Source organism: Gigantopelta aegis, chromosome 15 (genome assembly GCF_016097555.1).
Source record: "Gigantopelta aegis isolate Gae_Host chromosome 15, Gae_host_genome, whole genome shotgun sequence".
NCBI lineage: Eukaryota > Metazoa > Mollusca > Gastropoda > Neomphalida > Peltospiridae > Gigantopelta > Gigantopelta aegis.
In genome coordinates, this window is record NC_054713.1 from 16,572,194 (window position 1) to 16,587,693 (window position 15,500).

General features: G+C 35.1%; 1 long non-coding RNA gene across 1 annotated transcript in view; it reads right to left on the bottom strand.

The window, feature by feature from the left end:
- LOC121389630 overlaps positions 1-15,500 on the bottom strand; it is a 25,142-nt gene continuing 9,642 nt past the window's right edge. Inside the window, exons 2-5 of the long non-coding RNA XR_005960097.1 lie at positions 11,392-11,475; positions 9,025-9,132; positions 1,560-1,681; positions 1-135 (exon numbers count right to left, since the gene is read on the bottom strand). This is a non-coding gene — a long non-coding RNA (uncharacterized LOC121389630). The remainder of the gene's footprint in view (positions 136-1,559; positions 1,682-9,024; positions 9,133-11,391; positions 11,476-15,500) is intronic.

Below are 15,500 nucleotides of genomic sequence, written 5' to 3' on the forward strand. Positions count from 1 at the left end.
GAGATTGTTTTATTTTAACGTGCCAATATTATAGACATTACAATAATTAAAACTTTTAGTTGAAATCGATGATATTCCATTTTTCAATTTTGATCTCTCTGATATTTTTGTAAATATCATTTCAGATGTTTTTTTCTGCAAACAGAACAAAAAATAAAATGAAAACATTACATTTGTATTACGTTTCACAAAATAATGAAATCCATTATGTATGTGTGTGTATGCGTGTGTGTGCGTGCGCGTGTGTGTGAATTGATGTATGTATTATTGATGTATGTATGTGTGTATGTATGTATGTATGTATGTATGTATGTATGTGCATGCATGTGTGTATGTATGTATGCGTATACGTTTGTATGCATGTGTGTGTGTGTGTGTGTGTGTGTGTGTGTGTGTGTGTGTGTGTTTTGAAACCAATCTAAATCGGACAATGCCAATAACAAATTAGTGGATCAAATGATATAATAACTTCCAATAACCTAGGTGTGTTAGGTGGGGTTAGGGGCCAGCTTCGCCGGAAATTTTGAAACATAGATGTCCAGACATTCAAGTTCCTGCATTCTACAAGTAAATGTCATCCTCACAAATGCGGAAATATTCAATGGTTTACTTGCATTTTTCACGATGTACCGTTTCTGAATACACGTATAGTGACTCCTGTCTAAATCGGACACTGACAAAACCAGAACCCTGTCAAATGTAATTTCGGTTTTGGATCGATCCCCGTCGGTGGCCTCATTGGACTATTTCTTGTTCCAGCCAGTGCATCACGTCTGGTATATTAAAGGCCGTGGTATGTGCTATCCAGCCTGTGGGATGGTTCATATAAAAATCCCTTGCTACTAATGGAAATATGTAGCGGGTTTCCACTCTAAGACTATATGTCAAAATTACCAAATGTTTGACATTCAAATAATGTTCCAGTAGTGTAGCTAAACAAAGCAAACTTGATTTATTTTAGAAAGACAGCTCATCAGGCGAATGTTTTACTCCTGGTCTACGTCCTGCACCAAGATCAAATGAAGTGGTCGGAGTTTCGATGGTTCAATGAACTGGCCCAATCAACAATGACTGTTCTGCAGTGAAATCGCCGAGCTGCTGGGGAGCAAAAAAGACCAGCTCCTCTCAGATCTATCTTACAGAGAAACTAGAACTCTGATCCGCAACAGGCAACAATCCACCTTCCTTGCTTCAAATGGCGGATACAATCTACATCAAGATCCTCTCCAACAACTGTATCGCCACGAGAGAGAGGATGTTAAACGTTTTTTTTGGTAAATGGATGGGTGGATTTCGTGAGTGTGTTAGTAGATGGATAAACGCATGAACAGACGGACGGACGGATGGACGGATGAAAGAACAAACATGTAGATATAGATAGATATAGATATAGATATATTTGTCACGATATCGTATTATCTATATTTCAAGGTATGAAAGTCAGCTATGAAAATCATGTCATGTATGATCGACAGTCAGAAGCCTGAGTAACCCCTAAATGCCAAACATTTAAAATAAATCTGCGTAAAAATAAAATAATAATATAATAAGGCACTCACATTCTAGTGGCATTCATTCGGGCAGTTGCCTCTCGCTGCTTTACACAACAGCTTTTTTGCTTTACCAGGTATATTCTTGATCATGCGCCTACAATAATTCCAGTTCTTGTTCCTGCAACTGGCTGTAAATATACGTACATTGTGAACCCAGATATTCACAACACATTGTACTCCACCAGTAATGCAAATGAAATTTTATCAGCGTAAACGATAGGACCAGGGGTCTGTTTCTACAAAATGCACTAGTTCACACTGCATATAATATTATACATCTGCAGTTTAGCGTTATCTATATAAAACATGTTGTATCTTACATGACTTCTGCAGTTTAGTATTATTTACTACATGACTTCTGCAGTTTAGTATTATTTATATAAAACACGCTGTATCTTAAATTACTTCTGCAGTTTAGTATCATAAAAATAAAACGCGTTGTATCTTACATAATTTCTGCTGTTTAGTATTATCTATATAAAACATGTTGTATCTTACATGACTTCTGCAGTTTCGTATTATCTATATAAACATGGTGTAGATTACATGGATTCTGCAGTTTAGTGTTATCTATATATAACACGTCATTATTTGTATAGACACGTTGTATCTTACATGGCTTTTACAGTTCTGCAGCTTAGTGTTATCTATGTAAAACACGTTGTATATTACATAATGCAATATATGTCCTGCTGATTAGTATTACCTTTATAGAATACGTTGTATCTTACATGACTTCTGCAGTTTAGTATAATCTATTCAAAACACGTTGTATATTACATGACTTCTGTAGTTTAGTATTATCTATATAAAACACGCTGTATCCTACATTACTTTTGCAGTTTAGTATAATTTATATAAAACACGTTGTAGCTTACGTGGCTTCTGCAGTTTAGTATTATCTATATATAACACGTCATTATATGTACAAGTTGTAGGTTACATGGCTTCGGCAGTTTAGTATTATCTATATAAAACACGTCATTATATGTACAATTGTAGGTTACATGGCTTCTGCAGTTTAGTGTTATCTATATATAACAACCGGCCTCGGTGGCGTCGTGGTTAGACCATCGGTCTACAGGATGGTAGGTACTGGGTTCAGATCCCAGTCGAGGCATGGAATTTAAAATCCAGATACCGACTCCAAACCCTGAGTGAGTGATCCGCAAGGCTCAGTGGGTAGGTGTAAACCACTTGCACCGACCAGTGATCCATAACTGGTTCAACAAAGGCCATGATTTGTGCTATCCTGCCTGTGGGAAGCGCAAATAAAAGATCCCTTGCTGCCTGTCGTAAAAGAGTAGCCTATGTGGCGACAGCGGGTTTCCTCTAAAAAACAGTGTCAGAATGACCATATGTTTGACGTCCAATAGCCGATATATGATAAAAAATCAATGTGCTCTAGTGGCGTCGTTAAATAAAAAAAAAAAAACTTTAAAAATAAACTATATATAACACGTCATTATATGTACAAGTTGTAGGTTACATGGCTTCTGCAGTTTAGTCCTATCTATATATAACACGTCATTATCTGTACAAGTAGGTTACATGGCTTCTGTACTTTAGTGTTAACTATATATAACACGTCATTATATGTACAAGTTGTAGGTTACATGGCTTCTGCACTTTAGTGTTAACTATATATAACACGTCATTATATGTACAAGTTGTAGGTTGCATGGCTTCTGCAGTTTAGTGTTATCTATATATAACACGTCATTATATGTACAAGTTGTAGGTTACATGGCTTGGCTTCTGTAGTTTAGTGTTATCTATCTAAAACACGTTGTATATTTCATAATGTAATTCATGACTTCTGCTGATTAATATTTTGTGTATAAAACATATTGTATTTTGTATCATATGTCTTCTGCTGATTAGTATTATCTATATAGAATACGTTGTATCTTATATGACTTCTGCAGTTTAGTATAAACTATATAAAACATGTAGCTTACATGACGTATGTTTAGTATTATCTATATAAAACACGTTGTATATTACAGGGCTTCTGTAGTTTAGTATTATCTATATAAAAAACTTTGTATATTACACGGCTTCTGCAGTTTAGTATTATCTATATAAAACACGTTGTATCTTATATGGCTTCTGTAGTTTAGTATTATCTATATAAAAGAAAGAAATGTTTTATTTAACGACGCACTCAACACATTTTATTTACGGTTATATGGCGTCAGACATATGGTTAAGGACCACACAGATTTTGAGAGGAAACCCGCTGTAGCCACTATATGGGCTACTCTTCCGATTAGCAGCAAGGGATCTTTTATTTGCACTTCCCACAGGCAGGATAGCACAAACCGTGGCCTTTGTTGAACCAGTTATGCCTTGCGGAGCACTCACTCAGGGTTTGGAGTCGGTATCTGGATTAAAATTTCCATGCCTCGACTGGAGTCGGTATCTGGATTAAAAATCCCATGCCTCGACTGGGTTCCGAACCCAGTACCTACCAGCCTGTAGACCGATGGTCTACCACGACGCCAACGAGGCCGGTTATTATCTATATAAAACACGTCGTATATTGAATGACTTCTGTAGTTTAGTAATATCTATATAAAACACGTCGTATATTACATGGCTTCTGTAGTTTAGTAATATCTATATAAAACACGTCGTATATTACATGGCTTCTGCAGTTTAGTATTATATATATAAAACACTTAGTATATTACATGGCTTCTGTAGTTTATTAATATCTATATAAAACAAATACGTTGTTGTTGTTGTTGGGTTTTTTGTTTGTTGTTGTTTGTTTGTTTGTTTTTATTCTGGATTATTTACGGGTATTATTGCATCAATATTTTATTTGTGTGCTTTTCGTGTCAATATACATATTAGTACATAGTATTTATCGGGTGTTTTTCCTGGTGTGTGTTTGTGTATGTGTGTGTGTGTGTGTGTGTGCGCGCGCGCGCGCGCGCGTGTGTATGTATATATGTGTGTGCGTCTTTGTGTTAGGTGTGTGTGTGTGTGTGTGCGTCTGCATGTATGTGTGTGTATGTATGTATGTATGTGTCTTTTATGTGTGTATGTTAGATCTACTGCTAAAATATGTCACCGTTTATATTATTTATGCTTATGTTACTCTTAGTGTGTATTACGGTACTTTAAGCTGGCTGTGTTTAGCCTGGTTTAGTCTAAGCACAGTTTTTACTGTTTTACAATAGTTTTTACTGTTACTAACACCACTAAATGTACTATTGCTGCTATTATTTCTCACTTTTGTTTCCTCATTCTTCAGTTGATATTATAACAAAAGTGGAGTAAGGTCGTAATGAATATTGCAATGTTTCCCTCTGATCCTGTAGGTTTTTTTTTTTTTTAATTTGTTATACATGTTTACGTATTTGTAATCTACATATCTATGGTGAATGTATGTGCAGGCAATTATATTGTGACATAATTGTTTATATACTCCTGGTTAGTGGTCTGTGTAATGTATACGGTATAGTGTATTTAATTAATGTACATCTCTTATATATATTACTATGCATTATATTCATATTTGAAAATGGATAGAGGATTTATATGTTGTTCGGTGAACTGCTGATGTAACGAAAATGATAGATGTGTTTAATTTGTTTAAGGTCAAAACAATATTCGGTTTATATCCCGCAAGACACTCACTTTACTAAAGAGATGGAACTTCTTATATGCGCGGAGTGGGGCTATGAATGTATTTATAATTTTAACAACAGCCCACTTCGTGGCGTGACTATATTACTAAATAACAATTTTGAATATCAAATGCATAAAGTATTTAGAGAAGACGGCGGAAATTTACTTATTGTTGATATAACTATTTAGAAAACACGCATGTCATCAGTAAACCTATATGGTCCAAATGCAGATAGTCCAAACTTTTACAAGTTCTACAAGAATAAAAAGTCTTAAAATAAATATTATGTTTTTGGTGGATATTGGAATCTTGTTCTAAACCCACAAGTTGATACATATAACAAAGCAAATGTAAACAGTCCAAAAGCTCTCAATGAAGTGTTAATTATAATAGTTTAATTAGATCTTGTGGACATCTGGAGAGATCATACTCCCGAACTACGTAATTACACATGGAGGAAGAATAACCCACTAACACAAGCCCGATTAGATTTTTTCCTAACATCCGAAATGTTGTATTCTTTTGTACTGATCCCCAATGTAGATAGTGGATATAAAACTGACCATACCATTATCAGTATAAAATTCGTATTGAATGAAAACGAAAGGCACAACACCTATTGGAAATTTAATAAATCACTCTTAAAAATAAATCTTATACATGTACGGTATGTCAATAATATATTTTTTTTATTATTTCTAATGTTAAGAGACAATATGCCACATCTGTCTATAACTTGGATACTATTGGATACTATTGTAACAACACTTGGCAGAATAGCGATAATAAAAGCCTTATTAATACCTAAACACAACCAAATCGTTTCAATGTGAATTAAACAAAATATTATTCAAGTTTGTATGGAACCAAAAACCAGATAGGATGAAAAGACTAACTGTATGGAAACATGTTAAAGAGGCATCGAGTATTATCATCGAGAGAGGTATGATAGATATATTTAATTATAGCAAGGCGTTAAAGATTATGTGGATTCGAAACTTGGAAGCAAAAGATTCAAAATGGAAACCTATTTTATATGCTTGTTTTTCCTCAATTTCGTAATATTTCTGTATTTGGTAACGTCTTCTCCTCTACATGTTTTAAAACTAAATAAACTGTTTTGAAAGGACTGTATTCAGACTTTTTATGACTTCTCGACAGCAATAAAAGTATCATAATTTAAGGATTTCTTATTCTTATCTGAACCAATTTTTTTATAATTCCGAAATAAAAATTGGCAGGAAAACATTTAAAAAAACTAATGGTTTGAGAAAGGCATTTCTCAAATCTGCGATATCGTTAATGAGCGAGGACATTTTTCCACTTTAAATGAATTTAATGATATATACGAGTTAGATGTTTCTTTTCTAGAATACCATGACGTATTTAATTCAGTTCAAGTCATATTTTAGGAAAATAAATATTAAAAATGTTGAAACAAATATGTCCTTAGTCGATTCTCCGATTCAACGGCTCAAAATTATATTTTTTACACATTAACGTTGTCGAAAGTTTCGAAAACTGCTTTACTAACATAGCAACTTCGTTTCACTTCAAGCCTTAACTGGTCTGTAATCTATTTAAAGCCATTTGTGATCACTCACCAAATAACATTAAGATGGTTCCTATATAGAATATTACACAGAATACTGACTAACAACACGTTTGCTTATAAACTAAAACTTATTGACAGTGAAATGTGTACTTTTTCGTGATATGCGGGAATCTATAGAACATCTATTTCGTGAATATAAAGTTCAGCTTTTTTGGAATAATTTTTTGAATTAGTTATTAAAATCTGGTAATCATATATTTAATCTAAATTTATACCTTGAACTTGCTATATTTGGATGTAAAGATACTACTAAGACAGATAATATTTTGTATTTATTATTATTATTAGCTACGCATTTATATATATATATATATATATATATATATATATATATATGCATGTAAATGCAAAGTGCAAAATGTACAGTTAAACATTACTCATTTCCAAAACGAAGTTAAACAAAGATATCTGACTGACAACACATTCACTACAGTAAAAACTGCTTTGATAAATTCGTTACCAAGTGGGCAATGTACCATTCTCTCTTTGATATCCAATCTTAATATTACTTTTGTTCATCCATTTGTTTTCATCAGCACCAGTAGGTCACATGGAATTGATGTAACGTAAAACGCCTTCATATTTGTATGCCTATTTACAGACCACTGAAATGCTGTTATAAATAATGATACATATTATGTACACAATCAAAACGAGTGCAGGGGCGCGCGCATGAGTGCGTCTCTCTCTCTCTCTCTCTCTCTCTCTCTCTCTCTCTCTCTCTCTCTCTCTCTCTCTCTCTCTGTGTCTCTGTCTCTGTGTGTGTGTGAGTGTGTGAATATTTCGTTACCCCCTTCTCTTTTTGTCTCACTCTCATTCTCATAATACATCTCTCTCTCTCTCTCTCTCTCTCCTCTCTCTCTCTCTCTCTCTCTCTCTCTCTCTCTGTGTCTCTGTCTCTGTGTGTGTGTGAGTGTGTGAATATTTCGTTACCCCCTTCTCTTTTTGTCTCACTCTCATTCTCATATAACATCTCTCTCTCTCTCTCTCTCTCTCTCTCTCTCTCTCTCTCTCTCTCTCTCTCTCTCTGTGTGTGTATGTATATATATATATATATATATATTTCTTTGTGTGTGTGCGTGTGTGTGAATATTTCTTCAACCCCCTTCTCTTTCTATCTCACTCTCATTCTCATATTGCGTTAGTTGCTTTCATTTACTCTAGATACTTTTTAAATACAGGTCCTTGTGAATATATCATTTCAATTAATTCTGCCTATAAAGTAATAGCTACATTATGTGTGTATAAATTATGTATATAATTACTGTAACAACCCATGTTATCTCCCTTTGCATGGTTTGACATTTGTCAACAAGGGAATGGTCCAAGAAACAATAAACAGTTTGAAATAACAGGTATACTAAATGACGTTTGAAGTTTAGTAGTATCTATATAAAGACGTTGTATCTTGCATGGCTTCCGCAGTTTAATATTATCTATATACAACACGTTGTATCTTACATGACTTCTGTAGTTTATTATTATATATATAAAACACGTCGTATTTTACATGACTTGTGCAGTTTAGTATTATTTATATAAAACACGTCATATTTTACATGACTTGTGTAGTTTAGTTTTATATCTATATAAACCACGTCGTATCGTACATGAAGTGTGTAGTTTAGTATTATTTATATAAAACAGGTCGTATCTTACGTGACTTGTGTAGTTTAGTTTTATATCTATATAAAACACGTCGTATTTTAAAAGAATTGTGTAATTTAGTATTGTCTATATAAAACACGTCGTACTTTACATGACGTGTGTAGTTTAGTATTATATCTATATAAAACGCGTCGTATTGTACATGCACATGACCTGTGTAGTTTAGTTTTATATTCATATAAAACACGTCGTATTTTAAAAGAATTGTGTAGTTTAGTACTGTCTATATAAAACAGGTCGTATTTTACATGACCTGTGTAGTTTAGTATTATATCTATATAAAACACGTTGTATTTTATTTCACTTGTGTAATTTAGTATTATATAATTATATATATTTCGACTATATTTAGTATTAGTTACATAAAACACGTCGTATTTTATACGACTTGTGTAGTTTAGTATTATTTATATAAAACACGTTGTATTTTACATGACTAGTATAGTTTAGTTTTATATCTACATGTATATAAATCACGTCGTAATTTACATGAATTGTGTAGTTTAATATTATATATATATATAAAAAAAAACTTCGTATCTTACATCCTTTGCATAAACCACACATCCTCCTGCAGTTTGCCTTCATTGCCTTCGATAAACAAGTCCTCCGCCATTTGTATCCTACAGCTCGAACATAGTTCAATCGGCAGTCTGAAAGATAAACCAACAAGAAACAAACATGATTGATATACGATAGCAGTATACAGTTAACTCCCTTGTGTACAATATAAAATCGGCCTCGGTGGTGTTGTGGTTAGGTCAACGAACATAAGGCTGGTAGGTACTGGGTTCGCATCCCGATACCGGCTCTCACCCAGAGCTAGTTTTATTGACTCAGTGGATAGATGTAAGACCACTACACCTTTTTTCTCTCACTAACCACTACTAAGTAACAACCAACCCAATGTGTGTGACCAGAAGAGCGTGTTTGAACCTTACTTGGATATAAGCACGAACATAAGTTGAAATGAATGAAGGGTAATTATTTGGAGTATGAAGTAAATTCTTAATATAACCCTATGGGCAACCTAGGGAGACATCTTAACAACAACTAGGTCCTAGTAACGAGCTACTCTCGGCCAACTAAGTTCCAACACATATATAGCTTCCCCTTTCGAGTTCAGCGGACCGATAAAAAATACGCCAAATTTCCTTCATTTAAACTGCACACCTTTTCCCCTTTGGCATTAATCCTACGGGACGTTCCAAATTCCATAACACTCAAAACCAAACCCCCTCTCCCACCCTGGTCGGGCCGCCGGTACTCTCTTGCACTTGCCAGTTCCTTCTCCCACCCACCCCAACCCTTTCCTATCCTGCACGGAGGAGCCGGCCGAGGCAGGCACATGTGCCCATGACAGGCGTCCGCTAAAATAGCTTGCTCTGAATGTGCACGTTAATCCCTATATCATACCATATCATTATTTGTAAAGCATAGGTGGGAATGTAGGATGCCTGGGGCTGGCATGCTTAAATCTCAGCTAAAGATTCACAATAACCGTGGTCTTCTACCTATCAGCTTGCTAGTCACTATAGGTTATTGCATAATGTATACAGTAGCACACGCGCACATACACAAATATGTAGTCAGCATTTTAAAACAGTAATTAACTGCGTAGGTGCGTTGTGTTATGTTAAGTGAGTCAGAAGTGTTATCAGTACCGGCTCCAACCCAGAGCGAGTTCTTAAGGGCTAGGTGGGTAGGTGCAAGGCCAATACACCCTCTTCTTTCTCACTAACCACTAACAACTAACCCACTGTCATGGACAAACAGGCCAGATAGCTGAAGTGTGTGCCCAGGACAGCATGCTTGAACCTTAATTGGATATAAGCAAAAACATAAGTAGAAGTAAATAACTGTATACGGATGTTGTGTGATGTTAATTTAGTCAGTATCGAATTACGTGCAGTTGACTGTGTACAGGTGTTGTGTGATGTTAATTTAGTCTGTATCGAGTTACGTGCAGTTGACTGTGTACAGGTGTTGTGTGATGTCTTAAAAGTAATTAACTGTGCATGAGTGTTGTGTATTGTGAAGTGAGTCAGCAGTTTCTTATCAAGAATTTACTGTGTTCAAGTGTTGCGTGATGTGTTAACAGTAATTAACTGTACTAGTGTTTTGTGATGTTAAGTGCATCGGTGGCGTGTTAAAAGTACTTAACTGTGCACAAGTGTTGTGAGATGTGTTAGTACAATTATGTATGTATGTATATATACGGATATTGTCTTGTGACCGACATGTACAGGTTCCTTTCTTTGTTAATTATGTACACATATTTCCGTTAATATATATATTAACCTGTACATGTCGGTCTATATCTATCTATATATAAATATATATCTATATATATCCATATCTATATCTATATCTATATCTATATCTATATCTATATCTATATCTATATATCTATATATACATATACATATACATATACATATACATATATATCTATATCTATCTATCTATATCTATATTTATATACCTTTTTTACGTGGTCCCAAGGGTGTCCGGGTTAGAGGGGTTTCACTGTATACTTGTATCTATCTATGTATGTATGTATGTATGTATGTATGTATGTATGTATGTATGTATGTATGTATGTATGTATGTGTGTATGTATGTGTGTATGTATAACCCCTCTAAACCGGAAACCCTTGGGACCACGTAAAATGTCCGGTTTTAAAACGTATTTGTCTGTGTGTGTGTGTGTGTGTGTGTGTGTGTGTGTGTGTGTGTGTATATATATATATATATATATATATATATATATATATATATATATATATATATATATATATTAAAGCAAATATGTGTATATAATTAACAAAGAAGGGAGCCTGTACATGTCGGTCACAAGACATTATCCGTATAACACAGTAACAATTTAGTAAAACTAAAATCATACTTACGAAAATTACATCTTCTACCATAATATGCGTCCGAACACACACAACGTCCGTCTAAAAAATTGTATTCGCCTCCATGCTTGCACCCTAAAAAATGAAAAGTAATTTAACATGCAAGATACTAAAATAACTAAAAGTATATTTAAATACATTACAGTAGAAATCGCTGGGTTGATCTCTGGAGGGTCGCATACACCGCAACGCTTAGACGATATCAACCGAATGGTTAGGTCGAACCACCCGATGGGTCGAACACTTTATCGAACACCGATGAGGTTCGAACCAACGGGATTCAACTGTATTATAAAGTGTGAGTTATTAGTCGTAACATACCCGGCGGTTATGAATCTTCCATTAGCGTATTGAAAGCTGGATCTAAAGTTTGGTTTGTTTGACGATACCACCAGGGCACACTGATTTATTAATCATCTGCTACTAATATCCACGCACTACAGGAATAAACCCATCAGCACCTATGTATTTTATTTGATAAAAATCGGGTGCTGTCGGGTTTCTTCCTGTAGTGTGTGTATTAGTGGTCACCATGTGAAATATTTGTTATCGGTGAACTCGAAGATGATCAATGTAATGGTATTTATCATTAAACATAGGCTTATTCCTGTATTAGAGCGGGAATGTTTGCTTACCGGGTGGTAGACAGCAATTCCGTGTTTTCGCAGTTATCTTTGGCTGAGAGCGATCATGACCGTTTGACTCTTGAACGGCCGAGTACTCGGGCTACATGCCACACGTATTCTGTGATGGTGATCTATTTAAATGTCATTTCAACATATTTTCGTGCTTATGGCCTCAGATTACAGTTATCTTCCCATTTGGTTGTCCAAAATCCGGAAGTTTCACCGCGCAAGTAGTCTGCTGTTTGACTGTGATTATTTCATGGCAGACAGCTATGAAGTGGCAACTGTTTGACTGAAGTGACAGGGGATAGCATGTAGTTTGTAAACATGTGTAACTTGTTGACATTGAAGACTTGTTTGTGGTAATTCCGGCCCATGCAAAAGTAGTGCTTTTTGTGTAAAATGGGTGTACTCCGGCCAGGTTTAGAGGGTGTGTCTGTTTAAACCAATATGCTGGGAGAAAGAGCTGGACAACAGGGGTTGTCCTTTTCAGGGTATGTGTCCCCCATGCAGGCAAAGGTACATACAAAACTTCACGGGCCTGCTGATATTAATAAAAATATTATAGCCACTAAGGCTATATAGAAACATATAGCGAAATTAATTGTGGTCTGAGGCCTGATATAGTTCACACATTACACCGGTTAAATGCTTGATTCTGATGAAAGTATTATAACCAGAGAGGTGAAATTACACAGACTGATTGTGCATACCACAAGGAATATGAAAACTAATTTATTTATTTTCTAAATATTTTATTAAATTAAAAAACATTTTTTTTGAATTTATTAAAAATTAAAATTAAAATTTTCAACTTTTAAATTTCAGTATCCTCCAAAATAGCATAAAATGACCTCTGATGTTACTACAGGTTGTTGCAATATTTTTTAACAGTTTTGAGCTAATAATTTGGTAAAAATGAGCAAAACTTGGGTTTGTTAGTCAATATTGAGATTTTTTTTTTTTTTACATATTGAATTTTAATGAGTTTCTCAATTATTGCAATTGGACAGAAAATCTAAATATAATGAATATATCACTACTAAATGTAATTAAACACTTTAAATAAATAGTATACAGTTTTTAACAAGATTAAGTACTCTAATAATACATTTCACCTACATTTATGTAAATTACACACTTCAGTAATTTTTCAAAAATGGTCTTTTATCCTTAGAAAATCTAATAGGCTAATATTCTATGCTGTCTGAATGTATTTATTGTGTTCAGTAATCAGATGCTGGTATACTTGTCAAGTTTATTGCAGAAAATGTGCCAAAAAGGTTAACATTTGGCTTGTAATACAGATGGCAGAATAATCCATAATGCATATTCAGTGGTCATTACTACAAACATCCTTCCAATCAAGAAATACTACACTGAGGTATCCCAGACACTGGCACATGACTACACTTGTTAACAGTTATCACTGGAAACTGAAAAATATGGTGCAAGTACCTCTTGGTAGGATTTATATCAGCATTTTGTGACAAAATCTTCATTTTCAAAGTTGTCGTCAACAAAAAAAATATTATGGTGTATACCTAAGTAATATCTGTAGGGCATATTCATATTAATATGCATTTATATGGACTGTTTTGCCTTTTACAAAGTGGCTACATGTCTAATACAGTAAATGAAGTAGATTAAGTAAATACAGCAGGTCAAAATTGAATATGAGGCCTATCATGTCTAATTTTCCCTGAAATTAGTGTGTAAACATTTGTTGCAAATGGCCCCAATTTTGTGACTTTCACCATCCCTCTGACACATTTCTAATAATGTATCATGAATTCAGTCACCATATCTTTACTAAGCCTCCACTTATCATATCTAAAATGCAAAATTTTACAGTTTTAGATTTTTTTGTTTTTCAAAAATTTAAATTTAAGTTTAATATTTCATTAAAAATGAAGTAAAATCTAATGATTGATTTTTTTTCCTTTAAATATTTCAAAATCTTTCCAAGACAACACTGTGCAGATAGAACATATGTAGAAGAAAAAATAGCTGCTCATTGTATGAAGAAATTCCAAAATTTGATAAAGTTATTACATTTTGAAGTTGGTGTCACTCAAGTTTCCATTGCTAAAATTGGCCATGGCAAGGCACTGTGGTAGGTGTTTTTAACACAGCCTCTGTATACTCTCAGTTTAAAGGTGACATACCGATACTTACCGAGCATTGCTTTAATATGTATATCATTGGAATGCATTAGTGTGGGCCAGATTTTAGGGGAAAAAATTGACTGATAGGCCTCAGATTACAGTTATCTTCCCATTTGGTTGTCCAAAATCCGGAAGTTTCACCGCGCAAGTAGTCTGCTGTTTGACTGTGATTATTTCATGGCAGACAGCTATGAAGTGGCAACTGTTTGACTGAAGTGACAGGGGATAGCATGTAGTTTGTAAACATGTGTAACTTGTTGACATTGAAGACTTGTTTGTGGTAATTCCGGCCCATGCAAAAGTAGTGCTTTTTGTGTAAAATGGGTGTACTCCGGCCAGGTTTAGAGGGTGTGTCTGTTTAAACCAATATGCTGGGAGAAAGAGCTGGACAACAGGGGTTGTCCTTTTCAGGGTATGTGTCCCCCATGCAGGCAAAGGTACATACAAAACTTCACGGGCCTGCTGATATTAATAAAAATATTATAGCCACTAAGGCTATATAGAAACATATAGCGAAATTAATTGTGGTCTGAGGCCTTATATCCAATTAAGGTTCAAGCACGCTCTGACTGGGTTCGCAGCCCAGTACCGCCTCCAGCCCAGAGCGACTTCTTAATGGCTCGATGGGTAGGTCTATGGCCACTGCACCCTCTTCTCTCTTACTAACCACCAACCAACTAACAACTAACCCACTGTCCTGGACAGAGAGCCCAGATAGCTGAAGTGTGCGCAGAAGAGCGTGCTTGAACCTTATACTTAATGATATGATTAAATCTCATAGAAGAGCGTTAGCTATGTTTCGATGTGGGGTATCGCCTATACATATAGTAAAGTTTTCTTTATTTAACGACACCTCTAAAGCTCATTGATTTTTATCTTATAATCAGCTATTGGACGTCAAACATATGGTCAAATCGACATATTTCTTTAGAGGAAACCCGATGCCGCCACATGGGCTACTCTTTCCGATAAGCAGTAAGGTGTCTTTTATATACACCTCGCCACAGACAGGACATCACATACTACGGCCTCTGATGAACTAGTTGTGAATCAATGGTTGGAACGGAAACTAGCCCAAACTGCAAATGGGTCTACTGAGAAGGATCGACCCGATGACCGACAGCTTCACAGGCGGACACGGTACCGCTTGAGCTACATCCCGCTCCCCCTATACATATAGAAACCGGCCGTTACAATAACACACCAGCAGATGAGAGTTTGTGTTAATTGTCGCCACTGTCTACAAGATGGACAGCACGCCCTGCTTCATTGCCCCATATAGAAACCGGTCGTTACAATAACACCC